Consider the following 27,993-nt stretch of genomic DNA (forward strand, 5'->3'; position numbering starts at 1 on the left):
ACACAACAACAACAATGTAGTGAATTACGCTGATTGTTTTTCTTATGTTGAACCATCCTTGCCTACCTGTTGTGAATTCACTTGGTCATGGTGAATTTTATTTTATGTGCTTTTGGATTCTATTGGCTAGGGTTTTGTTAAGGATTTTTGCATCTATATTAATCAGAGATATTGGTCTGTAGTTTTCAATGAGGTACAATCTCATTCCAGCAAGAGTGGCAAAGTTTAACAGGGCAGCAAGTAATAGATGTTGACGAGGATGTGGCAAGAAAGGAACATTGTGGGTGGGATTGTAAAATGGTACAACCATTCTGGAGGGCAGTTTGGCACTTCCTTAAAAAACTTACCATAGAAATTCCATTAAGACCCAGCTATTCCAATACTTGGAATATACCCTGAGAATATGAGATCTGAGGCACAAACTGAAATTTGTGTACCAATGTTCATAGCAGCATTATTCACCATTGCAAGAGCATGGAAACAGCCCAAATGTCCAGTCACAAATGAATATATTGAGAAAATATGATACATTCACAAACTCGAATACTATGCAGCACACAGGAGCAATAACTATGTAAATTATTACCTAACTTGGGAGGGACTGGAAAGCACTATGTTGAGTGAACTAACTCAGTCCCACAAGAATAAATATTGTATAAAACTGTTATTGTAGAATGAGTACAAGGATCTAGGAGGGGTGGGAGAGGCTGGAAGCAGAGTGATTGATGTGGATGTGCAGGGGGAAGAGGGGATTAATTATTGGGTTGTACAATTTGATGAGTGGGGGATGAGAGAAATTTGTAAGTATTTGTTCAAATTTGTATTTGGATTCTGTAAATAAACTTGTAGAAAAGGTAATAAATAAATAAAGATGTGTAGTCTTTAAAACAACTATGAGATATCATCTCACCCCAGTCAGAATAGAAAAATTCAGCAAACAACTAATGCTGGCAAGCTTGTGGAGAAACTGGAACACTTACTCACTGTTCGTGGGAGTGTAAAATGGTGCAACCACTGTAGAAAGCAGTATGGTGCTTCCTCAAAAAGCTGGAAATTGAAAACCATTTGACCCAGCAATTCCGCTATTGGGAATATACCCTAAAGAAACTATAATTGCCATCCAAGCAGATATATGCACGCCCATGTTTATTGCTGTTTAGTTCACAATAGCAAAGAGTTGGAAACAACCCAAGTGTCCACCAAAAAACAAATGGAGAAGCTGTGGTGTATTCACACAACGGAATTTTATGCAGTACTGAAAAACAAAGAACTCATGAAATGTTATACAAAATGGGTGATGATGGAGGACATTATGCTGAGTGAACTATCTCAGTCACAAAAAGACCAATACTATATATAAAGCCACTGTTATAAAACAGGATTTACAGGGGGGTTGGGGGGAAACTAAGAAAAGAGGGGATGAATAATGTACACAGCATTGAAATGGACAAGGGAGAGAACTGTATTAAAGAAACATATGATTATTATTGGTGTAACAAGAGTGCAGAATAAGAGCTGCATAGTAAGTTGGTCTATGGAAGGGACTGTATAACAATCAAAGAAATTTTCCTCTGAGGAAAAAAAAATAACTTGGGGGTGGGGGTGGAAGGAGGAAAATGTGCAATAAGTTCTTTATAAATTTACAATAAAATATTTATTAAATTTTTTTTTAATGTGTAGTCTTGGAAACCTTGAAGTTCTACTCTGTACTATAGGGTCACTGCCAGAATAAACTTGACAGTAGTGGGTTTGATTCGAGGATTTATAGTTATTACTACTTCCTCTTAGTGGCCTAGTGGTAAGGACTTGTGCTGGTAACTCAAAAGTACATGCTTTGAATCCACCAGAGGTTCCATGAGGAGAAAGATAAGCAATCTCCTCTTGTGTGATTTATAGATTCTGAAAACCTACAAAGGGGTTATCTATGAGTCAGTTCCAGCTCAACAACACATAACAACATAGTAACCTTGCCCAAGCTTGCGTAGTCAATAATTGTCATTCTTGAGCCCACTGTTGCAGCCACTGTCGATATATCTTGTTGTCTTCCTCTTCTTTGTTGACCCTCTCTTTTACCAAGGACAATCTTTTTACCTAGTAACTGAAGTCTACTGATAACATGTTTAAAGCATAATAGACAAATCCTTACTATCCTTGCTTCTAAGGGGCATTTTGTCTGTGCTTTCTCCAAGACAGATGTTTTGTCTTTTGGAAAACCATGTTCTTTCTTTAGTCAATGTTCTTTGCAAACACTACAATTCAAGGCATCAGTTCTTCTTCAGTCTTTCTGATCTGTTATTCAACTTTTACATGCTAATGAATCAAGTAGATGGCATTCCTCAAAGTCTATTAATAGACAAACTGATAAAGAAACTATGGTACATTTTCCATAATATCATCTCACTTTAGTAGCAGTGGCTACTAAAGTTTAACAGGACAGCAAATAATAAATGTTGGAGAGAATTTGACAACATAGGAACACTTAAACAGTGTTGGTTTGATTGCAAAATGGTATAATCAGTCTGGAATGGAGTTTGGCACTTCCTCAGAAAGCGAAACATGGAAATCCCATATGTCCCACTGTTTGGAATATTCCCCAAGAGAATGAGGACTAAGACACAAATGGAGAATTGTACACCAATGTTCATAGAAGTGTTATTCATCATCACAAGAACATGGAAACAGCCCAAATGTCCAACTATAATCAAATGGATTGAGAAATTATGGCACATTCATATGATCAAATGCTACGCAGCATGCAGAAGTAATGATTATGTAAATTACTACCTAACTGGGGAGGGACTGTACAGCATTATGCTAAGCGAACTAACTCAGTCTCATAAAGACAAATACTGCATAAGATCATTATTGTTTTCTCTGTATGAGAATCCAAAGTGTGGGGGGGGAGAGAATAGGGGTGAAGATGGCAGGGCACGGTTAATTAGAGGGTCACACAATTTGATGGGTGGAGGGAGGGGTGCGTAAAAGAAATGGGATCTAGTGTGAAAAACAGTGTACACAAACTTTGTAATTAAACCAGTATAAAATTTTTATTTAAAAAAATTTAAAAAACTAGTACATTTGCACAATGGAGATTATACATCAATCAAAACAACTAAAATGTTATAGTGCACACAATGTGGATGAAACCAGAACAAATTATGTTGAATGACATAGGTCACTCACAGGAGGACAATTAGCTATATGACTAAAATATAAAAATTGAGGAAGGTTTTGCACACAGAATCAATATAAGAAAAGTGACAGGAATAGGAAGGGAAGAAGAGGAAAGTAAAATTTAAAAAATGGATGGGTTTGGAGAAGAGAAATGCAATGCACAATAAGAGTTTGATTAGATATTGTGGTAGAATAATTAATCAGTTGTAATTGATGTTGTAAGGCTAGATGTCTATGAATGATTGAATGTCAGATCCTTTTGATTTTTTAATTTTAACTCCAGTGAAAAGAATATAAGGAAAACCAAGCCATTGAATGGCTTAAAGAAACAAATTTATTAACTTACAGCTTAAGAGCCTTGAAATCCAAGATTGATCTCCTTAGAGATCTTCACAAACCCTAACTTTCCCCAATGTTGAAGAACTTTCTAACATAGAAGCCTGAATCCAAAAGGATTTACTCCATTCCTGGCAATTCTTTCTTGGTGGTTTGGAGGCTCCCTTCCTCAGCTTGATTTATCCTCTGGTATCTCTTATGAGATAAAAGACATTAAAGGCCACATCCAAGGGAAACTGGCCTTATACAGATTGTGCTTGGTGTGAGTAGGGTTGTTAAATGTAATCCTAGCTTTTTCATCCCAGTTATCAGCAATTATCAATGCATCTTGATTGAATGTTTCATCAATTTAAGACTCTAGACAAGTGTGCCAGTTTGTGATCCTGTGGTGTCTTGTGTGTTTCTGTAGCACTAGAAGATATGCCACCAGTATCAGAAACAGCAGGAGGGTCATTTCTGGTAGACAGATTCAGTGGGAGTTTCCAGACTAATATAGACTAGGAAGAAGGTCTTGAGATCAACTTTTAAAATATTTGATCAATAAGTGTATTATGAACAGAATCACTGCCTGCCAGGTTGAGGGGTTGCATTTAAACGTGGCCCAGATCTCAGTCCCACCCAGGCCCCCACCGTCTGCTGCTGCCATCACTGTCCAGCACCAGGAACACCACAGGTACTTTGGCCTTAAACACTGCTGTCTACCTATATCACATGACATTCTGTAAGCTCAAGTGGAAGAGGTCTGGTGGAGTCACATTTCAGGAGGGCAACAGTCATCCCTCTCCAAGTTGAATGCTGCTTCCAAGAGGAGAGCCAATATACATGTCCTTCATAAAACATTGCCATACCCCAGGTCATTATATAATTACAACAACCTAACATCTACTAGTGCAATACTCAGAGTCTCCTCTGACATCCATTTTGGTTTCTTCTTTCTCCTCTGTTTTTGTAAGGACCTTCTGTACTCTTCCTGGATGATACTCTTGATATCCTCCCACAGCTCATCTGGTCTATGCTCATTCATGTTCAAGGCCTCAAACCTGTTTCTGAGATGGTTTTGAAATTCAGGTGGGATAGACTCAAGGTCATATTTTGATTCCTGTGGACTTGATTTAATTTTCCTTAGCTTCAGCTTGAACTTGCAAACAACTGCCCTAGTTTTCACAGTTGATATTGAGCTTCTCCAGCAATTCTTTCCACAGATGTAATTGATCTGATTCCTATGCATACCATCAAGTGTATAGCATGCATTGTGTTTCTTATAAAATGTATTTGCAATGAATAAATCATTGATTGTGCAAAATACTATCATTCTATCTCCAGCTTCATTTCTTTCACCAAGTCCATATTTTCCAATCAGTGATCCTTCTTATCTGTTCCCAACTTTTGCATTCCAGTCACCCATTTTTATTAATGCATATTGATAGCATGTTCAATCGATCTCCGACTGCAAAAGTTGGTAGAAATTTTCTATTTCCTCTTTTTTGGCTCTGGTTGTTGGTGCTTATATTTGAATGATAGTGGTAGTCACTGGACTTCCTTGTATATGTATGGAGAAGCCAGAAAATTAAACGATGTATTGCAATGGCAAAATCTGCTGTCAGAGACCTCTTTAAAGTACTGAAGAACAATTATGTCATTATGGAGACTAAGGTACACCTGATCTAGGCCATGGTCTTTGCAATCACTTGCTATGCATCAGAGACCAGGACAATGACTAGGGATGATAGAAGGAGAATTGATACCTTTGAGCTGTGGTATTGGAAAAGAGTATTGCATATACCCTGGACTGCTAAGAGAACAAACAGGTTCATCCTGGAGAGGGTTAAACCAGGTTGCTCCTTGGAGGCAAAGATTCTGAAGCTTCATCTGCCATATTTTGAACATGTTTCAAGGAGGGACCAGTCCTTAGAGAAAGACATCATGCTTGGAAGGGTGGAGGGACAGCACTAGAAAGGAAGACACTTGATAAGATGGATTGATTCAGTAACTAGGGTAATGGGGGTAGGTGTGTCGGAGACAATAAGATTGGCACAGGATAGAGCAGGGTTTAGGGCTGTTGCACATAGGATTGCCATGAGTCGCAGGTGACTTGATGGCACATAACAACAACATTACTAAGAAAAGACTCACATAATGTCAAGAAAGCAGCAGTCTGCCTCAGTCATTGCGAAAAAACAAAAATAACCCTTCTCCTAATAAAGCAGACCCAATGAATAACCCAGATAGAGAGAACCAGAAGAAATATGTTGATGTGGAGTTATTCGAACAGATACGGAAGAAGATGCAAATGATGGACAAAACAATGGAAGTCATTAAGAGACCAAATACACCAGAGACAATAGTCCAGAAAAAAAATATATTAAAGAGGAGCAACATGAACAGCTATAGAAGAAAATACAAACAATGAAAGAAATTGATAGTATAAATAAAAATCATCACATGAGAGAGTGGGTACAGTCAACATAGTACTGGAAATAAAAGGAAAGCATGAGAATGCAATCCTGAATATTAAGAATGAATGACAGAAGTGACCAACACACTGGTAGGACAAATAAAACTAAGACTGAAGAGACATAACAGAGTCACTTAGCTGGAAGACAAGCGCCTCACTTGAAACACACTAGAAAAAAAAAATCAAAGATGAGACTTAAAATGAAGAAAACATTAGAATCATGTAGGATGACATCAAAAGGAACAACATACATATGATTTTAATTCCAGAACACGGAAGTGACAGGGAAGTCACTGAGAAAATTGTGGAAGAAGTACTAGAAGAAAACTTCCCTGGTATTTTGAAGAACGAGGAAATACACATTCAAAAAGCACAGTGAATACCAAATAGACTAGACCCAAAAAGAAAAATACCAACACTTATTATAATAAAATTATCCAAATTAAAAGATAGTGATAGAATACTAAAATCAGCACAAGAAAAATAAAGAGTCAAAGGGGAAACAAATAAATTAAGTTCTGATATTTCAGTAGAAACCAAATAAGCTAGAAGACAATGGGATGGCATATAGAGAAAGTTGAAAGAAAATAATTGACAGCCAAGAATCCTATACCCTACAAAGCTCTCTATCAAATAAGGAGAAAATAGATCCTTTGCAGAAAAGAAGGAATTTAAGGAATTTGTGGAAACAAGACCGAAACTGCAAGATATTTTAAGTAAAGACCTTCACACAGAGACACCAAATGAAAATACATGGACCATAGTAACCAGAAACAACAGAAAGATAAACACAGCAAAATGGCAACAGTACAACCTGTCCTGATAATAATCACACTTAATGTAACAGGACTAAATGTGTCAATAAAAGAAACAGAGGAGCACAATGAATAAAAACTAAGCCCATCATTATGTGGCCTACAAGAGACACATATAAAAAATGTAGAGAAAGACAGACTCAAAATAAAAGGCTGGGGGGAAAAATATACCAAGAAAATGACAATCACAAAAAAAAGCAGGAGTGGAAATACTAATCTCTGTTAAAATAGACTTCAGAATGAAAACCACCATTAAAGATAAGGAAGGACATTACACACTGATTAAAGACACAATAGATCGAGAAGACATTAATTTGTTCAACATATATGCACCAAATGACAGACCTGCAAAATACATAAAACAACGGTAAACAGAATTGAAAAAAGAAATAGAACCACAATAGTGGTAGGAGACTTCAACACACTACTATCACCAAAGGATAAGTCAACTCAAACTTAACAAAGACGCAGAAGTTCTAAACTATACAATCAGCCAGCTAGACCTTGTGAATGTATTCAGGGTACTGCACACAACTAAAACTCAATTTACTTTCTTCTCAAGTGTACATGGTACATTTTCCAGAATTGATAACATATTGGGACACAAAGCAAGACTCAACAAATTAAAAAACATTGAAATAATACAAAGTATCTTCTCAGTCCACAATGCCATAAAACTAGAAATTAACCATAGAAGGGTAAAGCTTACAAAACCACCCATGTGGGAACTAAATAACTCTTTGCTAGAAAACAAATGGGTTATATAATAAAGAATGAAATTTAAAAGTTCCTTAAAACAAATGAAATGAAAATACAACATACCAAAACCTCTGGGATGGAGCTAAGAAGTCCTCAGGGGGCAGTTCATAGCAATAGACACACACACAAAAAAGGAAGAAAAAAAGAAAAATCAATGATATATCTCAACACCTTCATCAAATAGAAAAAGAAAACAATCTAACCCTACAGCCTCTAGAAGAAAGGAAACTATAGAACATTTCTGTGAGACAAAAAAAAAGACCTAAATAAATGGACAAATATTTCCTGTTCACAAATAGGAAGACTCACTATTGTGAAAATGACAGTCCTACCAAAAGCAATCTATATGTTCAGATAACAAATTCATTTTGGATTAATTTCATTTCATGTTCAGATACACAATCCTAGACACAAAATTCATTTTTTAAGGAAATTGAAAAGGAACTTGTCAAGTTTATTTGGAGAGGAAAGAGACCCCCAAATAAACAAAGCACTTCTAAAAAACAAAAATGAAGTGGAAGGTATATCACTCCCTGACCTCAAAATCTACTACACAATAAGAGTAACCAAAACAACATGGTACTGGTTCAATGACAGGAACACAGACCAATGGAACAGAATCAAGAACCCAGAAATGGACCCATCTACCTATGGTCAGCTGATATTCAACAAGGAAATAAGAATTATTAAATGGGGAAATGACAATATCTTCAACAAATGGTGATGGCTAAACTGGACTGCTACCTGCAGAAAGCTGAAACAAGATCCACGTCTCACACCATATACAAAGATCAACTCAAGGTGAATCAGAGGCCTGGGAGTAAAGCCTAAAACCATAAAGTTCATCAGACACAAACTGGGATCAAGCTTAGATGACCTCGTCTATGGTGCTAAGAGACTCTCAAATACAGCCAGAAATGCACATTCTGGAGAGGATGAAATCGATGAATGGGACCTTCTAAAGATTAAATCCCTGTGTGCATCAAAAACTTTCTCCAACAGAGTGAAAAGAAAACCTGCTGACTAGGGAAAAAAATTGGCAATGCCATTTCAGACCAGGGTCTCATATCAAGCTTACTGAATTCTACAGGGCCTCCACAAGAAAAAGACTGATAAAACAATTGCAAAATGGGCAAAAGACATAGACAGACTTTCACAGAGGAAGATAATCGGATGGCCAACAGACACATGAATAAATGCTCAAAAATCACTGGCAATGAGAGAGATGCAAATCAAAACAGCAATAACATAACATCTCACTATAGTAGCAGTGGCAAAATTTAGTAGGACAGCAAGTAATAAATGTTAGAGAGAATATGGAGAGATAGGAACTCAACACAGTTCATGGGATGTAAAATGATTCAACTACTCTTGAAGGCAGTTTGGCGTTTCCTCAGAAAGCTGAATATGGAAATTTCATTTGACCCAGCTATTCCACTGCTTGGAATGTGTTGTTGTCATGTGTCATCGAGTCACCTGCGACTCATAGCGACTCTATGTACAACAGCCCTAAGCTCTGCTCTGTCCTGTGCCAGTCACACTGTCTCTGATACACCCATCCCGATTACCCCAGTCACTGAATCAATCCACCTTGTAGAGGGCCCTCCCCTCCTGCGCTGTCCCTCCATCCTCCCAAGCATGATGTCCTTCTCCAAGGACCAGTCCCTTCTTACAACATGTCCAAAGTATGTTAGACAAAGCCTCAGAATCCTTGCTTCCAGGGAGCCTCCCGGTTTAACCCTTTCCAGGATGAATCTGTTTGTTTTCCTAGCAGTCCATTGTACCCTCAATACTCTTCTCCAGCACCACAGCTGAGAACTGAAGCACAAACAGACATTTATACACCAATGTTCATAGCAGTGTTATTCAACATCTCAAGAACACGGAAACAACCCAAATGTCCAACCACAATGGAATGGATTGAGAAATTATGGTGCATTCACATGATGAAATACTAGGCAGCACAAAAGAGCAATGATTTTGTAAATCACTACCTAACTGGGGAAGAACTGGAGAGCTAAATGAAGTAGTCTCTTAAGGACAAATACTATATAAAACCATTAGAGTAGAATGTTTATGAGGATCCAAGGTGTGGAAGGTGGGAGCAAAAGGTGAGGATGTGAGGGAGTGGGAGTGTTTAATCATAGGATCACACAATTTCAGGGATGGAGAGAAATATGTGTAAAGGAAAAGGAAAAAGATCTGTTGTGAAAACCAAAGTTAAGGAGCAGAATAGAAGATTTCAATAGGCAGCTCAGGAAGACAAAGCAAACTATTATAATAAAATATGCAAAGTCCTGTAGTCAGAAAATCAAAAGGAATGAACTTGCTTGGCATTTCTTAAGCTGAAGGAACTGAAGAACAATTTCAAGCCTCAAGTTACAGTACTTAAGGACGCTATGGGCAGAATGTTGAATGATCCAGGAAGCATCAAAAGAAGACGGAAGAAGTACACAGAATCACTATACCAAAAAGAATTTGCTCACAGAGAAGAATTTAATAAAACAGCACATAATCAATAGGCAATGGTGATGAAGGTGGAAGCTTAAGGTACTCTAAAGGAACTGGCAAAAAACAATCTCCTAGGAATTGATGGAATACCAATCGATCTATTTCAACAGATACAGGACACGTTCTCTAGCTTATGCTAAGAAATCTGTAGGACAACTACCTGGCCAACTGACTAAAAGAGATCCATACTTATTCCAATTAAAAAAAAAGGTGATCCAACAGAGTATGGAAATTATCAAACAATATCACTAATATAATTCATAAATAAGATGCTACTGAAGTTTACCTAAAAACTATTGGAACAATACATTGACAGAGAACTGCCAGATTTTCAGGCTGGATTTGGAAGAGGCCATGGCACTAGGAACAATATAACCAATGTTAAATGGACCTTCGCTGAAAGCAGAAAGCACCAGAAGAATATCTATCTGTGTTTTATTGACTATGCAAAGGCATTTTCCTGTGTGGATCACAACAAATTGTGGCTAACCTTGAGGAGAATAGGAATTCCGGAACACCTGATCGTGCTCATGAGAAACCTGCATTTAACCAGGAAGCAGTCATCAGAACAAAGCAAGGAAACACTGCATGTTTCAAAATCAGAAAAGGTGTATCTCAGGAATGCATCCTATCTCCACACCTTTTCAATCTATATACAGAAAAGATCATTAGGAAGGCTGGACTTTTGGAGGAGGAATGTGGCATCAGGATTGGAGGAAGACTCATCAACAACCTTCACAATATAGATGACACAAACTTGTTTCCTGACATAGAGGAGAACCTGAGACATTCGCTGCAGAACATCAAAGACTGCAGCCTTCGATATGGCTTGAAGCTCAACATCAAGAAGACAAAATTCTCACTACTCGGCCAATGGACAGTTTCATGACAGAAAGAGAAGAGATTGAAATTGTTAACAGCTTCAGTTTCTTGGCTCCACAATCAACACTCTTGCCACTAGTAGCCCGGAAATAAAAAAAAAAAATTAATTGCACTGGGGAAGTCTTCTGTCAGGGACCTCTCCAGAGTACTGAGAAGGAATGATGTCAGTCTAAGAGACTAAGACATACCTGATCCAAGCCGTGGTCTTAACTATTACTTGCTGTATATCAGAAAGCTGGACAATGAATAAGGATAGTAGAAGAATTGATGCTTTTGAATTGTGATGCTGGAGAAGAGTATTTAACATTCCCTGAACTGCCAAGAGAACAAATAGGTCTGTCCTAGAGTATGTGAAACCAGACTCCTGTTTAGAAGCAAGGATTTTGAAGCTCCATCTCACATACTTTGGGCACATGGCCAGAAGGAACCAGTCCTTAGAGAACGACATCATGCATAGAAAGGTGGAGGGACAGTACAGTACAGAAAGACCCCAGATGAGATAAATTGACACAGTAACTGGGGTAATGGGGGTAGGTGTGTCAGAGACAGTGAGATTGGCTCATGATAGGGCAGGGTTCAGAGCTGCTGTGTATATGAGTTGCTATGAGTAACAGGCAACTCGATGGTACACATCACTACCATCTTTTAGCACAATGGTATATAATAGAGGGACCAGTTCTTAGAGAAGGACATGTCATGCTTGGAGGGGTGGAGGTACAGTGCAACAGAAGACGACCCTGGGTGAGATGGATTGACTCAATGTTGGGATAATGTGTCGGAGACAATGAAATTGGCTCAAGATAGAGCAGGATTCAGAGCTGTTGTACATAGGGTCATTATGCATCACAAGTGACTCAACGGCACCCAGCAACCACAACAACAAAGTTTGAAATAATCAATTTTGAATCCAAGGGGGAATAAGTTCTACTCCTCCCATTCTCTCTGATTCTTGAAGCTGTTTAAAAAACCAAAGCTTTTGGATACAAAACTCTGTTAGCTCATTTTTTTTATCTCCCAATATAAGTTTACCTATCCTGTGTCACCCTCCATAGGACTAAAACTAGCTAGTACTTAATACTAGTTTGTCAGTGTTGTATTGGTATTCTCAGAATTCCATTAACCATGCAATGAAGCTAATAATGCAGTAAGTTCTTTATTGGTTGTTGTGGGGATGAAACATAATAACTTTTTATTTTCAAGCTTTTAACAGTAACAGAAACAAGGCCACCATAAGAAAACAAAAATTTTCATAACTGGATCCATATGTAAGCAACACGAAAAATGAAGAAATGATGGATGTTGTCAAGGATTTCATTTTGTTTGGACCTGCAATTAAGAATCATGGTAGTCACCATCAGGAAATTTAAAAAAATGTGTTGCATTGGAAAAAAATCTACCGTCAAAGACCTCTCCAAAGTACTAAAGAGCAATGATGTCAGTTTAAAGACTGAAGTACACCTTTTCCAAGCCATGGTATTTTCAATTGTCCCCTATGCATATGAAAGTTGGACAATGAATGACAGAAGAATCGATGCCTTTGAATTGTGCTGTTGTAGAAGAGTACTGACTACTCCACAGACTGCCAAAAGAACAAGCAAGAGTTTCTTGGAATAATGGCAACAAAGGTGCTTCTTAGAGGCAAGGATGATGAAACTTGGTCCCACATAATTTGGGCATATTGTCAGAAGAGGCCAATATTTGGAAAATGACATCATTCTAGGAAAGATGGAGAGTCAGAGAATGAGAGAAAGCCCCACGATGAGCTAGATTGACACAGTGACTGTAGCAATATGTTCAAGCATTTGTGAGGATAGTGAGGATAGGGCAAATTTCCAGTCTGATTTTTCACAGGGTTACTATGAGTTGTAGAGGACTAGATGGCACCTAGTAACATTAACTTGATAAATACTAGCTTGGTCAAGTTACATAATTCTTGTCTCACAGCTTATAATTGATAAAGCTGAGAGTCATACCTTAATCTTTCTGTTTCTAAAGACCAAGTCTTTTGCCTACCAGTGTGACAGATGGCTCACATGATAAACTAATATGATATCACAGTCGTGATATTTCCTTACATCTTCCATTTGGCAACTAGAAGAGTTTCCTTCTAGTTCTGTTAATTTTAGGTGGGGAAAAGACATATGTATGGGCATATTGGATATGTGTTATATTTATATGTTCATGTATGTCTATCTCTGTGCATGTGAATGGATAAGAATGGATGCCTTTGAATTGTGGTTTTATAGAATAGTACTGAATAGTCCATGACCATCAATGGAACAAACAAATCTGTCCTGCAGGAGTTCAACCAGGGTGCTTCTTAGAGGCAAGGATGGTAAAACTCCATGCATTTTGGGCAGGTTATCAGGAGGGGCTAGTCTTTAAAAAAAGATAAACTGCTGTTCCGAGGGTCAATGAAACAGAGAAAGATCCTCAAAATGCTAGCATAACATAGTGACCATAACAATGGGCTCAAGCATGTTGGCAATTATGAGGATGGAACAGGACAGGACATAACTCAGATCTATTCTTTGCAGGGTCACTATGAGTTGTGGTTGATTCAATGGCACTACTAAGAACAACTGTGTGTGTGTGTGTGTGCATGTGCATACTTGTGCATGTGTATACACACAGACTCACACATTCAGTCCTCTTAGCACATACTGGGTTTTAATAAATACTTGCAAACATTTGTTGCACTGAATATATGCTTCAATAAAGGGAGGCAGGTACAAGGGCCAGCTGGCAAGGAGCGCATCGAAATCCACATCTCTGAATAAAACCAGCAGGCAGAATTACTCTATGGTGCCTGGACCCAACTCACATTGGACCCCCTGATTAAGCACTCAGCAGAAATAGCTGTCCAAGTGCTGAGATGAGACCAGAATTATAATGAGCCATTACAAATAAGGATAGCCCATTATGTCACTGTCTGGTGTTCATCAAAGCCAGGGGAGCTGCAATGATCTACAAGCCTGACTAAAAGTTAGGTCACAAAGACAGTAGGAAGAAAATGAGGTCAGAGCACACACACTCAGCTCTGGTATTGATAGGGAGCTGCTCTGCCAACCCAAAAGCACATAGTTCAAATCCACCACCTGCTCCTTATGATAAAGATGGGCAATCTCCTCCCATGTGATTTACAGCTTCTGAAAACCTGCTAGAGGGTCAGCAATGTGTCAGTTTAGACTAGAGGACACAACAATAGCAGAAAAAGTGTAGCCCTGGTCTCAGCCTTTGAATGGCCCCCAACTCTGCCCCTTTACCATTCTGTTTAAGAGACGGTAGCATTTCCTTGATTTCACCATTGATCATGGTTTACAAAGTCTTCCCAAAGAGCAAAATCAGTATAGCAAGCTTGTTTATAATAATTATGGTGCTTGAGAAGGAGTACTGGAAATTGACTTTGGAACTTCTATAGAAGACCCACACAAATTTCCTGTGAAATACTAAAATTCCTTCCCAGTCAGTGCCCCATAAAATAGAACTGCATTTCAATCTTTCTGAACATGTCCTGGTCAAGGAAACTCACTCATATGGTCATAGTTATGTCTTAGAAAAAAAGTGCAGCCAGAGTTCTCTTTGGAGATAGAAGATAATAAAGCTTCCTCTCTTATACATGTTGCTAGGAGAGGCTATTCCTTGGAGAAGGACATCATGCTCGGAAAGGTGGAGGGTCAGCTAAAGAGAGGAAGACACTCAACGAGACGGATTGACACAGTGACTATAGCAATGGACTCAAGTGTGTCAAAGATGATGAGGATGGTACAGGACAGGGCTGGGTTCAAGTCTGTTGTCCCTAGCCTAGTGTCACTGTGATTTGTACTCAACTTGATGGCATCTAACAACATGATACTTTCATGGTATCTTCAATCATAGACAGAGAAAATAGCTGAAACATTGGGTTGCATAGCTTACATCCATCCTCACCCACTTCCTTTATGCATTTAGTATGCTTGTGTCATCAGATACTTCAAGCACATCTACTCATATGCCTTTAGCCTCATAATTCAATCTATGTTCTCCTTTTTCAAGAATACGCACTTTGGAGTTTCAGGAGTTCCTTCATCATTTCTCTCTCCTAAGTCTCCCAATTTACGCCTTTGAAAAAGGTGTTTAACAAGGCTCAGTTCTTAACCCTGCCCCTTTATGCCTCTCCCTGGGAGGTTCCATCTACCATCTCCTATAAACTATGTCGTGCTTCAGAAGCACATTTGGTCCTGCACAGAATCTTCAGTGACCCTTCCGAGATCTTAAAAACAAACATTGTACTCTATAGCTGGGCCTGCGAATCCTTGGCCACCTCCTTCTCCAGGTTCACTTCTAGCCACTTTTGCCACCCACAGTGTGCTCCAGCACTTAACACTCCTGTCCACATTCCTAACGCACTGCCTCAATGTGCCAAACGCTCTCTCTTCTAAACCTTTACTGCTTATACTACCCACTATGCCAACCAGAGCCCCGCAGCACTGCCCTATCTCCTCTCACAATTTCAAGAAAGTTGCCAAGCCCTTGGATTCTACTTCCTGGACATCTTTCCCCTCTGTCCTTTTCTTTCCTTCCCAACTTTCCTTTTCCCAACAATAATCCTTATTGTCCAAATGATTTGAATAACGTCCAGCCTGCCCTCCATCTTTAGTCTCAGCCTTCCTCTGTCAACCTGTTCTCTCCACCACTTATCAATTTTCTTTCTAAAATACAAATCCTTGCTCTTCTTCAGCCTAAACCCTTTAAAGCTTGCTTTTTGCCTATGCTAAGAACAAAGCCTTTACTTACTCTCTTCCTGTCTCATTTTCTCCCACTGTTTCCATCAGAAGCTACTGTTAGTCAACATGCTTCCATAATTTTGTACAAGTTGTTCCTGCCTCTGGAACACTTCCACCTTTCTTGCTAACAAAACACATTTCATCTTCCCAATTCAGCACACCTACGAAATCTCCCTAGAAACTCAGACATAAGCGTACTTGATGTGCTCATCACACTTATCACACTCTATTGTAATGATCTCCTTGCATAACTTTACCCTGCACCCCAATTACTCGTGAACGGCTTCAGGAGAGATTGTTTGCCACTCAGATTTGTATTCCCATGTACCTGGTGCAGTATTTTATGAAAGGAATGACTCAAATTGATGAATGCCTCATCTATGTTCATCTCATCACTGCAACTTGAGTGGAAGGTCCCTGATTTCAGAAATCACTTCTAATCACTTCATTGTATAAGTGGCTGTCTTTGAAGAGACAGCAAAAATCCCCGTGCATGCCTCCGTTCCATTCCTATTCACTGTTTTTCTCTTAGACCCATAAATGAACACTCGGGACTTGAAAAGGGAAAACAAGTCTTAAAATATGCAGCCACACAAGATAGAATTGGAAAAGGAGGACCCACATCTTTTACATGGTGTGGGAAAATAGAGGGGGGAAAGGCGTAGAGAACTTTTGATTTGTTTGGAGTCTCCCACCCACAGAGGTGGGCCCAGGGTGTAGGAGGGAGGACTCAGAGCCCCCTACCTTATTTCAAGCTTCCATTGTGTGCTGAGACTGTAATCTGTCTATAGCTTATAAGCTAGACTCGGCCTGTGTTCCACTGTATAATTTGTAGAGTGCCCCACTTTTCAAAGCTGCCTCCAGTTCACTAAATTTAAGTAGCCAGAAATGTTTATTTTAAAGACAAGGATCCAAAATTACTCTAACCTTCACTCCTTCTCAGTCAGTTCCAACACAGAATCACTGTACCAGAAAGAAATGATCACCACTGAACCGTATCAAGAAGTAGCATATGACCAAGAACCAATGTCTTGAAAGGCAGGATTTCGAGCTGCACTGAAAGCATTGGCAAAATCTAAATCTCGAGAAATTTTCAGGTAAACAAATGCAGTGTTTCAGCAAGCAGATGTAGTCCTGGACATGCTCACTCACTCAGTTATGCCCAGAAACTTGGAAGGCAGATACCTGGCCAATTGACTGAGAGATTCATATTTGTGTCTATTAAAAAGGGGGGGGGGAATTATCAAATAATATCATTAATATCATATGCAGGTAAAATCTTGCTGAAGACTATTTTAAAGTGGATGACGTAGTATATCAAGGTCATAGAATGTGGTACACCTTTGCTGTCAAATGGACCTTGGTTGGAAGAAGAGCTTGCTAGAAAGATATTTACTTGTATTTCTTTGATTTTACAAAGGTATTTGACTGTGTGGATCATAATAAATTATGGATAACATTAAGAAGAATAGGAATTACACTATACTTCTTATTTTTTTGCAGAACTTACACATGAATCAAGATGTAGTTGATTGTATCAAAGTGCTTCACTTGTTCCATACCTATTAAATCTGTAGACTGAGCAATTAATACAAGAAATTGGACTTTATGAAGAAGAATATGGCATCAGGATTGAAGAAAGATTCCACAACAGCCTGATTTATGCAAATGACACAACCTTGCTTGTAGAAAGTTGAAGAGACTTGCAGTACTTGTTGTTAGAAGATCAAAGACTACAGTCTTCAAATTTACTAAATCTCAACATTAAGAAAACAAAAGTCCTCACCACTGGACCAATAGACAATATTGTGGATAGAGGAAAGATTGAAGCTGTTAGCAATTTTCTTTTACATGGATCTATAATCAACACTCATAGTAACAGAAGTCAAGAAGTCAATGGATATGTTGCATTGGGAAAATATGCTAACAAGGATGTCTCAAAAAAACTGAAGAGCAATAATATCAGTTTAAAGACCAAGGTGTGTCTGATTTAAGTCATGGTATTTTCATTTGCTTCCTATGAATCCAAAAATTAAACAATGAGTAGAATGTCTGAAGAAGAATTAATGCCTTTGAATTTTGGTGTTGGAGAATAGTACTGAATATCCTACAGACTGTCAAAACAACAAAGAGATCTCTGTCTTGGATAATGTCCAGCTAAAGTTTTAGAGGTAAAAATGGTGAGACTTCATCTAACATACTGTGTGTATGTTATCAGAAAAGGTTAGTACCCAGAAGAGGAAATCAGGCTTAGAAAGATGGAGAGTCAGAGAAGGGGGCAAAGTCTGCAATGAGATGAATTGACAGACTATAATAATTGGCTTGAGTCGAGTGGAAATTGTGAGGGTGGCACAGGATAAGGCGAAGTCTTTTTCTGTTGAACAGGGTCACTATGAGTCAGAGTTAACTGGATAGCACCTAACAAAAGATCTCTAGGTATTTTTACCAAGGGACCTATGGGTGGATTTGACCCTTAAAACCCCGCAGTTTTCTAAGGAGAGTTATTACTGATTAAATAGACCTTTATTTCTTCTGTACAACTGAATGTTGCTATTTTTGTTAGGTGCTGTAAAGTACAAATCATAGTGACCTATGACAAACAGATCTGAACACTGTCCTATCCTGTGTCATCTTCACAATCTCTGACACTTGACCTCATTGCTGGAGCCACTGTGTCAATTTTCCCAGTCAGGGGACTTCCTCCTCTCTTTCACTATCCCTCTACTTCTCCAAGCATGATGTCCCTCTCTTTTCTTGCCTTTCTTGGCAACATACCCAGAGTATGTGAAACAAAGCTTTGTCATCTGCCTCCACTGAGCACTCTGGTTGCACTTTCTCCCAGACATGTCTGTTTGTTCTTTAGGAAGTCCATAGACTATTCAGTATTCTTCTCCAACACCGTAGCTTTAAGGTAACAATTCTTCTTCTGCCATTCTTATTCATTGTCCAGCTCTCAGATGCATAGCAAGTGATTGAAAAGACCATGGCCTGAATTAGGCACACTTTAGTCCTCGAACTAACATCATTGTTCATCCACAGTTTTGAGAAGTCCCAGACTATAGACTTCACCAATGCAGTAAGCCTCCTGATCTGCTGTTTGCTGATAGATACAGATAAACCAAGGTAGCCTTTCCTTCCCTAGCACTTTGAATCACACTCTGTATCACAGAGCAAGGAGAGTGCAAGATATAGGGGCCCATCTTAGAGTGAGAGGGGAGGACAGGTGCTATATAGAGTGGGGGAAAAAATCCCTTGATTTGAAATACTTAGGGACAAGTGGCCTGTGAGTTTTTCAAAACAAAATCTACTGTTTAATTTGAACTTGCTACAATGTAACTTCCATGCTTCAAAATTAACATTAGAGCCTGCATTATACACAAAGATCATGGATCAAGGACAATGGATGAGTTTTCAGTCTGAGTCAGCTATAGAAGATAAATAGCTAGCATGGCCAGAGGTAGGGAGGTCCTACATTGAGTTCATTGAGAATGGGGCAGCAATGAGTGCTCATGCAGCCTAAGGGGCTAAATCTCAATGGAGGCGTTACAATTCCAAGGGACTTGCAGAAGCTCATGAAAGTCATCTGAGCTGGCTGGAGTTTAAGGATTGGTAAGTAGCATTTAGGGAACACTGGTGGCTTAGTGGTAAGGAGTTGCACTGCCAGCTCAAAGGCACATGGTTCAAATCTACCAGCTCTTCCATGGGAGAAAGATGGTCAATCTCCTCTCGTGTGATTTACTGCCTTGGAAAACCCACTGGAGGTTCAGCTATGAGTCGGTTCTGACTCAACCATGCATAACAATAAAAAGTAGCAGTTATTGCCTACAAAGATTACAGAGACAAAAAGTCAGGAGTTAGGTAAGGTCTAGTCTACGTTGGGTCTACACAGAGGCCTAATTGAAAGGTGCTTGTTTTCAAAGGGTAAAGTCACAGAGAGAAGGCAAGGGTAGCTTAGAGATTGATATGAAGGCCTTCATTGTGGAGTACGGCTTCCAAAACCCACTCAGCAGAAAAGGGAAAGAAGCTTATGTACCCAATCTAGTGTATTGGATATTCTGGAACAATTTTTGTCTTCCTGATCCAAACTGCCTGGCTCTGAATCAAGGATCAGAGTGATCCCCCAAGTGTTGGACCTCATGAGACAGCGAACACTAAGTAGCTCCAAAAGGCAATGCTCCAGGAAATTAGATGGGGAAGAAAAAATTTGAAAGGGCCCGTGGAAGATTTTGAAGCAAAGAGCAGATATATGAAAGAGATATATTCTAGTTGAATCTGGCAGGGCAGCTGAATGAGTTTCTGGGGAAGAACTGGATGTAGAGAGAGGCACCGAGAGGCTGCAGTGACAAACAAGAAATCATGATGGCCTGAGTGAAAGAGCAAGCCACTGTGTCTGCTGCATATTTGCACTGTGGTGGCTTGTGTGTTTCAATGGTATCTCAAGTATCAACGAGGACAGTAGAACTTCCAGGAAAAGTCAGACTAGAAAGAAAGGCATCACAATCTACTTTAAAAATTCAGCCAGTGATACCTCCAGGGATCATAGAGTGCTGAAGAGGAGCCCCTATTGACCAGTGGCTCTCAAAAATCCACAGTGGCCTCGAGAATGGATTAAAACACACCTAAAATTATGGATATACAGCAAATGTGGGTAAAAATAGCTTCAGCTTGTCAAGAGTTGGAGCTAACATGATAGTAACTAAATATAAAAAAGAGAGAGCTGGCCATGCTTATGATAAAAACATGCAACTGTTTCTACAAAGTTTTCATTTTGGGGCTTAGAGTAGAGGAGAAATGAAACCTTTCAAGCCTAGCTAATAATGAAAATTATGTTGATGTTTATGAAAGAAAGAAAGAAGGCGCATTCATTGTAAAGATGAAGATAAGATCATTTTCTGAAAAGATGAATCTTTGGTAAGAATGTGACATTATATGAAAGTTTTAGATAAACCAAACCTAGGGCACGCAGTTCATTTCAACTTAGAGCAATACTACAGGATAGAGTAGGGAGCTCTGGTGGCTTAGTGGTAAGGAGTTGTGCCGACAACAGAAAGGTGTGTGTTTCAATTCCACCAGTTGCTTCATGGATGAAAAATAGGCAATCTCCTTCCATGAATTTACTGCCCCTGCAAACCTGCTGAAGAATGAGTTTTGGGTCAGTTAAAACTAGACCGTACATAACAACAATAATGATAGGTCAGAGTAGAACTTTGCCTTGTTGTTGTTAGATGCTGTCGAGTTGACTGAGCACTACTCCTAGCCACCCTATGAACAGGCGACCTGCCCCCTGCCCCATCCGATGCCGTCCTCATCATCTCTGACACACTAGAGCCCATTGCTGAAGTCATCATGTCAATGCATCTCATTGGAGCTCTTCCTACCCTTTGCTGACCCTCCATATTTCCAAATGTGATGTCCCTTTCCAAGAATAACCTTCCTTAGCTACATGTCCAAAGTATGAAACAAAGGTCTTTGAAAGTCCTGTGAACTTCCCCTTGGGTTCCGCCGATCATTATAGAGACAGATTCCCTCATCTTTCTCCCACAGAGGGACTTTGGGTTTGAACCATGAACCATGGATTAACTGTAGCCAAAAGGTTAACATATTGTAACACCAGAACTCCTAAAATGCTTGTTGTTAGGTGTCTTCGAGTCAAGTACAACCCTGTGAACAAATGACCTGAACTCTGTCCTATCCTGTGCCATCTTTACAATCTCTGACTACTCAAGAGTATGTTTGCAGACACTGCAAATCCATCTGGTTAAAGAGTCTTCCTCTCTTTTACCGACCTCACACCTTTACAAGCGTGCTATCCCTCATCAAGGAATAGCCTTTCCTAGCAACATGCCCAAAGAATGTGAGCTGAAGCTTTATCACCTTTTCCTCCAAAGAGCACTCTGGGTTGCACTTTCTCCAAAACATATCTATTTGTTCTCTTGGCAGTCGATGGAATAGATATTCAGTACTGTTCTCCAAAGCCGCATCTCAAAAGCATCAATTCTTCATCCATCATCCTTATTCACTGGCCAGCTCTCACACACATAGCAAGTGATTGAAAAAGACAAAAAGACTATGGCCTGAATTAGGTGCACCTTAGTCCTCAAACTGACATCATTGTTCTTCAATAATTTGGAAAGATCCCTGGCTGCAGACCTTCCCAGGGCAATATATCGCCTGATTACTGGTATCAAGCATGTTGATTATTGATCCAAGTAAGATGAAGTTATTGACAGTTTCAACCTTTTCTCCATCTGTCATGATTATGCCTATCTGTCCAGTAGTTGAGATGCAATCTATATTGAAGGGTGCATTCTTTGATTTTCTGCAGCAAGCGCTTAAAGTCGTCCTCACTTTCAGCAAGCAAGGTTATGTCATCTGCATAATGCAGGTGGTGAATGAGTCTCCCCCCCAAACCTGATGCCACATTCCTCCTCAGAGTTCACTTTCACAAGTTATTTGCTCAGCATAGGTATATAAACGTATGAGGAACCCTCAAATATTCTCTAGGGGAAAAAATGGCTTCATCTGTGGCCTTTGAGGTCTTTTTAGGAGATGGTTTCAGGAGGGCATTGTGGATGAAGGCTAACCTACCAAAGATCTACCAACAGCACACACCACTGCTTCACTAAACTCAGCAACAGAAAGAAGACAGGCAGGCATGCAGAAGGTTTGCAACTGCAGGATTTTCTTCCTTCCCATTTTCTACGCTGTCCAACCTGAAGAATAATGGCTCTTCAGGGCAAGGTAGAGCAAGAAGTAACTGAGTTATCTGTATCTGTTAGTTATTCCTGCAAAACAAATCACCCCCAAAACTCAACTTAAAGAAAACCCTCATTTTTTTCATGTTGTTGTTATGTGCCATCGAGTCGCCTGCGACCCTATGTACAACAGCCTTAAACTCCGCTCTGTCCTGTGCCAATCACACTGTCTCTGACACTCCTATCCCAATTATCCCAATCACTGAATCAATCCACCTCATAGAGGGCCTTCCTCTCCTGAGCTGTCCCTCCACCCTCCCAAGCATGATGTCCCTCTCTAAGGACCCGTCTCTCCTCACAACACGTCCAAAGTATGTTAGATGGAGCCTCAGAATCCTTGCCTCCAAGGAGCCACCTGGTTTAACCCTTTCCAGGACAAATCTGTTTGTTTTCCTAGCAGTCCATGGTATTCTCAATACTCTTCTCCAGCACCACAGCTCAAAGGCATCAATTCTCCTTCTATCCTTGGTCATTGTCCAACTCTCTGATGCATAACAGGTGATTGCGAAGACCATGGCCTGTATCAGACGCACCTTAGTCTCCAGCGAGACACCATTACTCTTCAGTACTTTGGAGAGATCCCTAACAGCAGACGTTCCCATGGCAATGCGCCTTTTAATTTCCTGGCTGCTGGTGCCAAGACTGTTGACTATGGAGCCAAGCAAACTAAAGCTGTGTACAATCTCAATCTAAGGAAAATCTTCTAAATCATAATGATTTTATTTACAACAAAACATAGAGATTGGGGTAATATTTCATTCCATCATGCGTGAGGTAACCAGGGATTGGGACCAACTCTACAGCAGCAGCCAGGAACAACAATCACACTGAGGAGAGGGCAGCAGGTGGGGAAGACTGATGAGCTCTCCCTTGTGAATGCCTCTTACGTCACAGAAACAAAGACGATGGACATACTTTTTTTTTTTTACATACTTTTTGAGCAACAAATCGTTTACCCTAGGGACTGACTGGCGTCTTCTCTGGGGAGAAGCCCTTGGTCTCTGAGATACCTTCAGTATTGACAGGACTCTCCATGAGGAGACTAAAATGTGTAAAAATAACTGCATGAATAAATGTGACTCTGAAGGGCAACAAAATCAATGAATAGAAAATAGTTCATTTTTGTTCCATTGATTTTTTTTCCCTTGCTCATTGAGGACACAATTACACATTGTCATTAAACTAACCACTTTTCAGAGGACTGCTTTTAACCTCTTAAAGATTGACTCTTAATTCTTACATGATTTCTCATTTTTCTTATCCCTACCCCCCATAACAGTGAATTTTTAATTAAGTGTAAGAGCAGTCAACCCAAAGGTGTTCTGACATTGTCATAACCACACCCTTCTTTTCCTGTAGACAATGTCCATGCATTTTTTTCCATGAATCCATGGGTCATCATCCTCCTCTGAAAATTTAGCCTCCTCTTGGCCTCGCTGTCAGTCTTTTTCCTCTAGGCACCTGAGCCCTTCTCTAATAATTCCTGCTCTAATGCCTGTGATTCTCTTCTTTTTCACTTCCTCTCACCAATAGCACAACCTCAGGATTCCAGAGGAGACCTATCTTTTTCCCCGTCCCAAACACATGAAGTGAATGCATAGTTTCAGTTCCATAACAGATACTCACCGGAAGTGATCCCCACTAAAGGAAGGCAGGCATTAAAATTGTGGATGCACATACATCTACTTCCCCTGAGTTAAGTTAAAAGATTCTGGATGTCCTTTCTCCTAATGTCTTAGGAGAATGCTTGTCTCACAAATTCCAGGACCTGGAATCGGTCTCATGGTTATGATGGACCTTGACTGTCCACATGAAAATCTGGCTCCTCTCTGTTGGACCCCACACTGAAGCATTAAGTCCCGCTCAGAACACTTGGTGAGGTGAGAATAGTACTGTAAGTCTGGAGGTTTGTCTGACATTTAGTTTGAACCTTGTCTCTATAGCTAAAACTCAGTGTCTTATTTAGGTTGGAACTGACTCAGCCCACTGTCCAGTAGGTTTTCATGCAGTATGAATTGTATGGGAGAAGACTGCCCATCTTTCTCTCATAGAGAGTTGGTGGACTCAAATTATATGCATTTGGGTTGACAATGCAGCGCCTTACCACTGGGCCACTAAGCACCTTATTGTTATGAGCCATCAGGTTGACCATGACTCATGACAACCCTATGAGCAATGTCTCTGAGCCTTGACCTATCCTAATCTCACCTCACTGTCAGTGACACACCTGTCCCTATTGTCACAGTCCCTGTGTCAATATATCTCATTCAAGGTCTTCCTCTCCTGTGCTGACCCTTCAACCTTACAAGCATAGTATCTATCCTGACAACATGTCCAAAATAACTGAGTAGGAGCTTAAAAATCCTTGTCTCCAAGGAAAAGGAAACCTGGTTTCACCCTCTCCAGGACAGACCTGTTTGTTCTCTTGGTAGTCTATGACATATTCAATACTCTTCTCCAGCACCACAAAGACATCAATTCTTCTCCTGCCATTTTTATTCATTGTCCAGCTCTCAGTTGCATAACAAGCAACTCAGAAGATCACAGCCTTCATCAGGTGCACATTTGTCTCTAGACAGCTCTTTAACCCTCTGAGAGAGGTACAGTTGATGTTCCTGTAGACACTCATCTTTTGATTTCCTGACTGCTGGTAACAACAGAGTGGAGAGTGGATTTGAGGAAGATGAAATTGTAACAACCTCATCATGATGTTGCCAATTGGTCCAGTGGTGAGGATCTTTATTTTCTTGATGTTGAGATGCAATCCATATTGAATACTGCAGTCCTTGACCTTCTGTAGCAAACATTTCAAGTCCTCCTCAGTTTCAGTGAGCAAGATTGTGTGATCTGAATAACACAAGTTGTTGTTGAGTCTTTCTCCAGTTCTGACATTGCATTCTACTTCATAAAGTACAACCTCCTGAATGATCTGTTTTGTATATAGATTGAAAAATTATGGAGAAAGAAAATATCCCTCTTTTGAAAAGGTATGGAGATAGAAAAACACACTTCTTTCTTGATTTTGAACCTGCAGTGTTCCTCCGTGTTGCTCTGCTCAGTTTAGGTATAGGTTTTGCATGAGCACTATCAATTGTGCTGGGATTCCCATTCTTCTCAATGTTAGCCACAATCTGTTGTGGTCCACACAGTCAGATGTGTTTGCTTAGTCGGTAAAACACAAATAGACATTCTTCCGTCACTCTCTCCTTTCATTCAAGAGTCATCTGACATTGGAAATTATATCCTTAGTACCCACGGTCTCTTCTAAACCCAGCTTGTATTTCTGGTAGTTTTCTCTTAATGTACTGTTCTAGTCACTTTTGGATAAACTTCAGCAAGATTTTGCTTGCATGTGGTATTAGTGATATTGTTTGGTAATTTCCATATTCTGTTGAATCACCTTTTTGGAGATGGTAATAAATACAGATCCTTTCAAGTCAGTTGGCCAGGTAGCTATCCTCATGATTTCTTGACACAACTTGGTGAGCACATCTTTGGCTGTTTCTGTTTGTGGAACTATATTAACTGGTATGCTATCAATTCATGGGGCCTTATTTTATTCCAATTTTTGTAGAATAGCATGAACTTCCTCCTTCATTACCATTGGTTGTTGAGCATATGCTGTTCCATGAATTCTTCTTCTGGGTCAGCCAATACTTTCTGGTACAGTGACGCACTCCATGTATTCTTTTCATCTAATGTTAATGCTTCTTCAATCATTCAACATTTTGCCCATAACATCTTTAAGTATTGCAATTCAAGGCTTGGTTTTATTCCTTCAGCTTGAGAAATGCTAAGTGAACTTTTTCCTTTTGATTTTCTGACTCGAGTGCTTTGCATATTTCATTATAGTGTTTTGATTTGTCTTCCCAAACTGCCCTTAGAAATCCTCTGTTCAGCTCTTTAACTTGCTGATTTCTTCCTTTTATTTTAGCTTCTTGGTATTCCAGTGCAATATTCAGTGTCTTTTCTGACATCTACCTGGGTCTTTTCTTCCTCAGCTGTCTTGGTAATGACCTTTTGCTTTCTTCCTGGATGATATACCACAGCTCATCTGATCTTCGTTCTTTCATGCTCAAGGTTCAATTGTTCCTGAGATGTTCTTTAAACTCGGATGAGAGAGACTCCAGATCATATTTTGGTTCTAATGAATTGGTTTTCATTTTCTTTAGCTTCAATCTCAACTTGTACAATTGTAGCTGTGGTCTCTTTCACAGTGAACACCTGGCCTAGTCTTCACAGCTTCACAATCTTATCCAGCTTCTCCAGTGATTCTTTACACAGATGTAATTGATCTGATTCCTATGTAGGCCATCAGGTAAGGTCCATGTGTATAACAGCCCTTTGTGCTTTTTTTATAAAGAGTATTTGCAATGAATAAACCATTGACCACACAAAATTCTATCATTATCTCCAGCCTCATTTCTGTAACCCAGCCCCTATTTTCTGACTACTTATCCTTCTTTCTTGTTCCCAACTTTTGCATTCCAGTCACTATTATTAATGAATCTTGGTTGCACAGTCAAACAATTTCAGACTGCAAAAGTTGATAGAAATTTTCTATTTCCTCCTCTTTGGCTTTAATTATTGGTGTGTATATTTAAATCACAGTGATATAACTTTCTTGTATGTGTATGGGTAGTATCCTGTCACTCACAACACTGTACTTCAGAATGGATCTATAAATAGTCTTTTTTACTTAATGAAACGCCATTTTCCCTCATATTTTTCATTCCCAGCATGGTAGATCATTTGACTGTCTATAGGCACTTATATAACAGATATATGTATTTATCTATTATAGAAAAAAACTTTAAACTGTCCTCTTGGTAATAAAAAAAAAAAGGCAGGAATAATTCAGAATTTTAGACATATAGAACTTTTTCAATTTGGAAATTCAGTCACCTTCCATGGGAATAATGCCCAATTCTGCTTTAATATTTCTCCTTACCATTTATCTCTACTGCTCGTAGGATAGTTTCAGTTGTATATTTCAATATTAAATTAAAACTTGAAATGTCTTGTTGTTGTTATTATGTGCCCTTGAGTCATTTGCAACTCATAGCGACCCTATGCACAACAGCCCTAAATCCTGCTCTATCCTGTGCCAATCGCACTGCCTCTGACACACCCATCCCGATTACCCCAGTCACCGAATCAATTCATCTCATAGAGGGTCTTCTCCTCCTGTGCCGTCCCTCCACCCTCCCAAGCATGACGTCCCTCTCCAAGAACCCGTCCCTCCTGGCAACATGCCCAAAGTATGTCAGGCGAAGCCCCAGAATCCTTGCCTCCAAGGAGTTGCTTGGTTTAATCCTCTCCAGGATGAATCTGTTTGTTTTCTTGGCAGTCCATGGTACATTCAATACTCTTCTCCAGCACCACAGCTCAACGGCATCAATTCTTCTTCTGCCTTCCCTAGTCATTGTCCAACTCTCTGATGCATAACAAGTGATTGCAAAGACCATGGCCTGTATCAGGCGCACCTTAGTCTCCAGAGAGACACCATTGTTCTTGAGTACTTTAGAGATGTTTGGATT

Source organism: Elephantulus edwardii, unplaced genomic scaffold, assembly GCF_000299155.1.
Source record: "Elephantulus edwardii isolate Elephantulus edwardi_28Jun2011 unplaced genomic scaffold, EleEdw1.0 scaffold00061, whole genome shotgun sequence".
In the NCBI taxonomy this organism is placed as follows: Eukaryota; Metazoa; Chordata; class Mammalia; order Macroscelidea; family Macroscelididae; genus Elephantulus; species Elephantulus edwardii.